General features: G+C 38.8%; 2 long non-coding RNA genes across 2 annotated transcripts; one reads left to right on the top strand and one right to left on the bottom strand.

The window, feature by feature from the left end:
* Positions 1-286: 286 nt before the first annotated feature.
* LOC125306325 lies at positions 287-3,027 on the bottom strand. Its single transcript, XR_007195541.1, has 4 exons — positions 2,926-3,027; positions 1,615-1,704; positions 698-786; positions 287-601 (listed from the first exon to the last, which is right to left on the bottom strand). It is a non-coding gene; the product is annotated as an uncharacterized LOC125306325 (long non-coding RNA).
* A 4,051-nt stretch (positions 3,028-7,078) lies between these two features.
* On the top strand, positions 7,079-8,347 carry LOC125306611. The gene is made up of 3 exons (XR_007195579.1): positions 7,079-7,426; positions 7,501-7,582; positions 7,647-8,347. It is a non-coding gene; the product is annotated as an uncharacterized LOC125306611 (long non-coding RNA).
* Positions 8,348-8,349: the final 2 nt, after the last annotated feature.

The following is an 8,349-nucleotide window of genomic DNA, read 5'->3' on the forward strand; positions in this document are numbered from 1 at the left end:
ACAATCCATAACCACATATGCATGAAAATGCTCTGCAACACTGAGTAAACATTTCATAAACAAGAAATAAAACAATATAATCAAGAGTTTTTTACAAGTTCACAAACTTGTGTGCAATAATGGGCCAATTTTCCATAAGCAAGACAGATAATGCACCATGAAGTGATGTTACATATGGGTATACCCAAAGTCCTTTTAGGCAAGTCCCTCCACTCAGCAGCCATATTGCAACGCATTTTGGGCCCTTTCGGCAGGCTTCACAACACCAATCTTGCTCCAGCGGCAAGATCACAACACATGATTGGCACAATCAATGTCTTCACAACACACCACATGATTGGCTCAATGTATTTACATGTCCACGTTTTGCCACGGAGGGGGGTGTGATATATGTAGACAACACCATACGTTACAAACTAACCCCATGCATTTCTATGGAGGATTTTTTGAGTGCTGTGTCTCCTCATTAGAAAGTCTACCTCCTTAAAAAGCTCATGTATTCCAAGGCTCCCGAGCTGTTCTTGACCAAACGCTGCGACACTCGTTGCTTTAGGCGCCATGCCAGATAGCCCGTCCCTCTTCCAGCATCGTAGAAATGTTCCTGCAAAATAATGTGGGCAAGAACTATGATTATCCAGATCAATAGTTGAACATTATTATTATATATAACCTTAAATGGAAATGAGTAAAATCTTACATAGCCATTGGTGGAGTAAGGATCCCTGAGATTAGGAAACAGTCACAATGAGTGCATATCTTTTTCCTTGACTTCGTACTGGTATCCTTCTAAAAACAATAGGAAAATTATATTAGATATATTCAGACAACATTACAAGCTATAAAATGGAAGAGTGATTAAACATGGATTATGGATAAAATATAGACTTAACGCTTCTTGCCACTAAAATATGCTTAAGTGATATTACATTGCATTACATTTGGCTAACACATTTTTAACCAAAGCGACTAACATGGTAGCAGTTTAAGTTTTAAAGCAATTCTCTCAACAATTTTAGGACAATTTAAAAACAGTAGAGTACAGTAAGAATAAGTGCATCAGTGAGTGCTGTTTTTAAACAGTTGAGTGTCAGTTCAAGACAGGTGGTAAGTACTAGGATCAGCAAGACTTGTTGTAAGTAGTGCTATGAGAGGAGATGTTCTCTAAAGAGCTGGGTCTTCAGGAGTTTTTTGAAAATGGAGCCACTGTGTAGTTGGTAATAGATATCCCTACAGCTAAGGTTCTGCCTTATAGCATTTATCAACCCCACAATCACCAGTTCAATATTGTTTTTACACAGCAATTCTACTACCTAATACCTGGATTAAAATACATCAATTTACTGCACACCATCAGCACCTGCAAAAGGGCTGTGCACAGGGATTGTGAACTTTGATTGATTTCAAATGTATTTCTTAAAAAGGATCATAAGGATCTGCATTAACTCCAGTCAGGATACAAAGTGCGTGTGAAATCATTAAGAAACATGCCTAAGGTCAGGCTGATTCATAGTCTAAACAAGCTAGAAAAAAAAAAAAAAAAAAGTGTTGCAATATGGCTGCCGAGTGGAGGGACTCGCCTAAAAGGACTTTGGCTAAACTCACATAAAACCTCACCTTCTCGAAACTTTGAAAAGAAAAACCAGGCTGCAGTTTGAGGTACTTTTTTCTCCATGGTACTGGACATTGATGAGCATTTTGCTGACCCTGTTAAAACAAAGAAAATGATTGCATCAATACAAGAACAACAATGATTTGACTATCAGCAGTATATCAACTAACCAGCAAAGGACTTCTAAACTTTATTTTGACATTATTTACCACAGGTTACCAAATGTTTCAACTGCAAGTGTTTTGTCTTAAAATATGTTCATATAATCCCTACTTTTTAAGCAACATGACTGGTAATAACTTAAATAATTTCATTAGGCAGTAAACTCGTCTACATTTTACCATATCCATAAAAAACTGCTCGTAATTTCAGAGAATAAACATTTCTTACTCTGCTCAGCTGTAACGTTATGCCTGATGGACTGAATATCCTTATGCACGTGCTTGCAAGCTATTGAACCACAATTTCTACAAATATCTAAAATTAGTATCAGCTAGCTAACTTCTATACTCTTTGGCTTACCTGCACCCTTTATAAGTTAGGAAACAAAGAAATTGATCTAACCCAAATAAAGCCAACAGACTCTAACAGAAACTAATACCAGTGCCATACAGAGAATGGAGACTGCACCAAACCAACCAGGCTAACGGTTACCTTACACCTCTGTTTGCTACAAATGCCTAACAGTTAAACGAATGCCCTCGTGGTCTCAGCTAATGTTAGCTAGCAGCAATTTTTTATAACCAAGCAATAGTGTTCAGTTCAACCAAACGTCAATGAGTCGACAGACTGTTATAATTAGTCAGTCAACAGATCCATTTGTGCCAGGTGAGCATTTGGCAGCACACTAATGTTAGATCGCTATGAACAGTGGAGTTCTGGCTGTTACTAATGTTAATCAGCTAGAATGCTAGGCTACGTTAGCATGTTAGAGCTATTCCCTCAGTGGGTATTCAAATTCCAACTGCCTTTTCGAATTTCAGAAAGGACTTTAAGACGTTGTCGACTCCAATATTATATTAATGTCAGTTTACAGTTTAAGTATTACAAATTAACATAAACTTAACCATTTCAATTTGATAAGGTTATAACCCACCGAAGTTATGTTAGCTTGCTGGATGTTTTACCAATAATTTTCTGAGCTAGCTAGTGCTAGCGACCTTGCTACTAGCTAGCGACCAAGCTAACGTCACCAATATTTCATAGTAGGTAAAACACGTTGGAAAACATATACCTGTGATGTGACATTACTTAATTGTGTATTTGTCGTAGTTTTCATGCTAGCTTACAGAAGTAGAGGGAACAAATGAATTTACCTTTTACGATCCCACGCTGTACTTCAATGGCGTCCATCTTCTTTTCAAAAATCTCAACTGAAGGACCGGAAGTGTAAATGACTCCACCCCAGAGTTCGTACATTCACACCCACTTAAAACACTAGGTTGTGAGTTTTAATTACACCGTGGGTGTACATGTTTGTTCAAACAACTCCCGAAGTTACACTAATTAACACTATTGAACACTGAAAAATATGTCTCTGAAAAATTAACACTTAATAACACTGTCAATTTTACTGTGCATACACTACCAAACTCTCTCACACACACTACTATAGTCTCTCACATATACGACTATACTCTCTCACATACACTACTATACTCTTTACTCTCTCACATACATGTACACTACTATACACTCTCACATTTACTACTATACTCCTTCACATACACTACTATACTCTCTCACATACACGACTATACCCTCTCATACATACATGTAAAATGACTATAATAGTGAGTGTGCATGAGTATAGTGGTGTATGTGCAAGATTATGATAGTGTGTGTAAGACCAAGTATGAATTAAGGCCTAGACGGCCCCTCATACAGGCACACCCACGAGCACATGCACGCACGCACACACACACACAAACACGTACACGCACACATGCACACAATTCAACAATATCTCAGAATTATGAACAGGCAAGATGGGGGTGGGGTTGTATAAAATGTATTTTACATGTGAAATCTAACTAATCATGTTTTGGTACTTGTTGTCTAGCAGATACCAGTGAGAATTGAGTGTGCATAATGCAATTCAGTGAGAAAGTTAGAATCATATATGCCTTTCACCTTTTGTTTTTAGCCAGCAGCCAGACCAGCAGATACCCTGACTTTGCTGAATTACTGAAGCTAAGCAGGAACAAAGTAGGAAATGAACACAATTTGACAAGCGTGACTTATTTTTGTGGAAAAAATGTGCCGAACTGGGCAGCGGTTATATTTTGTACCGCTCTGCGGTACATCTAGTTTATAAGACGTTTGGTGATTAATTGATAGCTGTTTTGAGGACACGTTAAACTTTCTTTATAATGAGCGCATAAAACAACTAGTTGCCGTTTTGGGACATTAAGCTACGTTAAGCTTTTTCACGTTAAGGATTTTATGTCCTTAATTTATTTATATATGTAGGCTACCTGCGCAAACCCTTGATACCTTTATTGCCACACAACAATATTGGTGGTATTTGTTGTTACATTAGCTTCAGAAAGCACTGCTTCAGAAAGCTGCACTGCTTCTGAAATAAAGGGGTGGGGAGGGAGGCTTGCAGCCAAGTGACGGAAAAATGCATGCGAGCACAAATGAGAGAACAGTGAAAGAGTGGCCAATCCTGGAGCTCCGTACAGAAAAATGTGAGCACAAATCTGGCACAAACAGCGAAGGAATTGTCAATCCAATCCAATTGCCAATCGTTTTTTGCCTTTTTTATTCATGCCCACTACAACTATAAACTATATTACTATGATAGAGATAGCCTATAATATAACAGAGAAATATAAAGTCAGTAAAGTGCTTCAGAGAATTTTGCCATGTTATCCATTGGAGACGTAGGTCATAGACGGCCATTTGTGTAGCCTATGGTTTAAATGTGAGCTTAAACCATTGGTTAAAGTTACAATATGTTGCTTATGTTAGCGAACGAGAGTGAAAGGACCAGACATGGCCAAGCAGCATTTTCTATTATTATTTTCTGTTATATTATAGGCTTTCTATAGATCACTTACTTAAGTAGTCCTATAGCCTTCTGTAGCCTAAATTGCCAAACTAAAGGCGAGTCCTGCCCCCTTCTTTTTCCCAGCAGCTCAGCTTTTAACTTGCAGGTCTTCATAGCCTGAATGGTAGGCTAGAGGAAGTGGGGGGAGGGTAAGATGGGATGACCGGAGCCATCTTCGCTGGAGCTGGGCTATGGACTATGGACTAAGCCTACTGTATGTGCAGAGTTCCTGACACAAGAAAAAGTGCATGGTCCACCATGAAAGCCTTCCTCACCTGCGCATCCTAAATGGAAAAAAGACTATACCATTATGTCATTATAAGACTTAGTTTTCTGTCTTTGACTTTTTTTCTGTCTTTGCCTATTTTATGGAAACGATTGGGAAGAACATTTGTGCTATTCAGAAAGCATATCTTCTATCGTCTTTCCAGGCACACACAACTCGTTACCACACTGCAAAAAATTAATTCTAACCAAGTGTTATTGATCTTATATTAAGATTAAAAAATCTATTTGGTATTGTTTTTAGTATAAAAAGACGTACCTAGCGCCCTCTCAAAAGATCAATTTAACTTAATTTAAGAAGATTTGAAGAGTTCAGATGCAAAACCCTCTAAATCCGTCTGACCACTTTTCTTTTAAATGAGCATTTAAATTCAGGCTCCTATAGGTTTTTGCCTATAAATCGATATTTCAGACCAGGAAGAGAGTGGTATTTAGTGGGTTTAGAAGTTAAATTATTTGATTAGCGTATACTATGTGTGGAGAGCATCCCCTCACCATCTTTATCTCATTTTTGACATAGGTGGCATTTAGAGGCTTTTGCATCTGAACCCTTCACTTTAACTTATTTTAAGGAGTCTTATCAAGACAAATTTGCTCAACGCACTGGCAGACAAATTTGCTTGTTTTTAGGACAAATTTGCTTAACGCACTGGCAGACAAATTTGCTTGTTTTCAAGATGAGATGTCTTAAAATAAGTCAAATATTTTTTGAAATGAAGTCAAATGATTTCACAAGAAAGCGCTAGGTAAGTCTCTTTATACTGAAAACAATACCAACTAGTTTTTTTTTATCTTGATTTAAGATTAATAACACTTTTAGATTTTGTTAGATAAGCGGTTTTTGCAGTGCATATACTGTATGGGACTGCCTAAACAGATTTTAGCACATCTCTCCAAAATGCCATGGAAACTGATTTAGCAGAATGAGCCGCCAAAATGTCTAAATCAGTTTTCACTTGCATTATTGCAAGACCACCCGCTATCATCTTCGAGAACAAACAGAAACAATCAAATAAATAAAAAAAAGGCTACACAGTTTAAAGAGGGCTTCAACTACTAAGTTTTTCGTTTACCGATTGCTGTTACACCATTAGAAATAGTTAGACTCAGGCAATTCAATTCAATGTAAACTAAGTGGAGATTAGGGGAGAAGAGAAGAGAATATTTTTTTATTTTTGCTACAGCGCATGGAAAAGAGGGCTGCTATCTCACTGTCACTTTTATACCCCTTTCAGTAGCCTAGTTGCAGAACAGGCGAGTACGACGCAGGCGACCAAAGTTCGATTCTTGATTGAAGCGTGAAAGTATTCTGCTGATAACATTCTTTTTTCGTGCAAAAGGCACATTAGGAGAACGTCGCAAAAATTCAATTAAAAAAAAATGTCAAGTCATTGTAAAATGGAAGCAGCAGCAGAGAGAGTTTGTACCTCCAAAATGACTCTATTGCAGAGATCAGTTCGTCTCTGCTCTTGGGTTTGGCCTCGCAGCGAATGTATCGTTTCATCAAAGCCCAGACTAGAAGAACACTATAAAGCCTATTATGGAAATAGGGGTAGAAAACTGGATTTAACTAAACAAATGTAACCTGAACTAAAAAAAGTAAACTGATTGTTTACTCTCAGGTTGTACAGTAGACCTATTGAAAGTAGGCTAATGAGCTTAATAGACACACACACACACACACACATGCACACAATTCAAGAATTTCTCAGAATTATGAACAGGCAAGATGGGGATGGGGTTGTATACAACGTATTTTACATGTGAAATCTATGAACTAATCATGTTTTGGTACTTGTTGTCTAGCAGATACCAGTGAGAATTGAGTGTGCATAATGCAATTCAGTGAGACAGTTAGAATTATAGATGTTTTTCACCTTTTGTTTTAGCCAGCAGATACCCTGACTTTGCTGAATTACTGAAGCTAAGCAGGCTTAGTTACTACTTGGATAAGAAACCTCCTTGGAAGAGTATAGGTTCCTGCTGGAAGTGGTGTTGGTGGCTGGCCAGTAGGTGGCACTCTTCCCCAAAAGCCACCAAACAAATATCAATCCCAATGTCCTATTGCAGTGACAGGGACACTGTACTGCAGGAGATGTGTTCCTTTGCATGAATGTTAAGGCGAGACACGGCAGGGGAAAACATTGTTTTTTCATGCACTGGTCAATTTCGAAATTTTGAGCTAGTCTGTTACCTTAGTGTGGTGAAATGGGTTTCCCCTTGAGTCATCTTGACTGACAGGTTATTGATTAGGGGGCGTGCCCTGGATTGGTATTTAAGGAAGTGGCTTTCGACTGACAGGTAGGCCTACGTCGTTCAGTCAGTGAAAGGACTTCCTGGTTAGTGACGTGGGATACCGGTAGCTTGGTGTGCGTGTAGGTGAAACCGCTGGCTCAACAGTGCGGTTGGTATTTGCTTTGGAAACTCGCATGCATTATGTCCAGTGGACCGCAACGCGAGAAACTTGTTGGTGTCAGGTAGGCGATCATGCTCAACATACTATTACGGCCTCTCTGCTTCGTCACATATCTAACGTTGTTGTCTGCTTTAGTTTGCTATCAGCAGTAGAGTGGTGAGTGCGTTGTGTCTCCTCCTCGTACCTGTAAGTGGAGCATAGGGTCGCCAGCTTTGAGGTATGTATGTTAAAGCAACGCTGTGCAGTCTATTTTTAGAACAAGCTGCTAATCGTAATTTTAGCTTTTGTTGTGCTTTACAGATTGGCCTATATGCTGGCTACACTCATCGGCTGTTCCCACGTCCTAAGAGACTGCTGCTTTGTCTCCTTTTAGTGTTTGTCTTGTCATTATTACTTTAGTAATGTCATGTCCAATTATTAGGATATTTGTTTAGACTGATCTTTCTAGCCACTGGCTCTGGCTGGTGCTAGGACTTTTGTTTTGTTTGTTCCAATGCATGCTTGGGCTATGCAGTGCTGTGTCGCCGTCTTTCTGGCCTAACCTGCATGCACTTTGTACTTGTATTTGTTGGTTGTGGGATAAACCCTGTTCTGCCTGTGTTGCTACTCTGCTTGTGTAACGGGAGCAGGAATTATGCTACTGACCCTTGAGGTACAACAACAGACACACTGGATATATATAAAACTCAGTTTTATTACAACATTAAAAAAAAGGCATATACATATGTATTGTGTGTGTTTTTATAAGTAACTAGGTCCTGGTGCTTCAAACCAGTGTGGAAGATCTAGAGAAAGTAGCTAGTTAACTACTTCAAACCAGTGTGGGGAATCTAGGGATGGCAGCTAGTTAAAATGTCAGCAGCTACAAAATACTGTTTTAAACCAGTGTGGAAGATCTAGGGCTAGTAGCCAGTTAACTACTTCAAACCAGTATGAAAGATCTAGGGATAGCAGCTAGTTAAGTGCAAGCAGCTACACAATACT

The sequence above is a fragment of the Alosa alosa genome, chromosome 13, assembly GCF_017589495.1.
Source record: "Alosa alosa isolate M-15738 ecotype Scorff River chromosome 13, AALO_Geno_1.1, whole genome shotgun sequence".
Taxonomy (NCBI): domain Eukaryota; kingdom Metazoa; phylum Chordata; class Actinopteri; order Clupeiformes; family Clupeidae; genus Alosa; species Alosa alosa.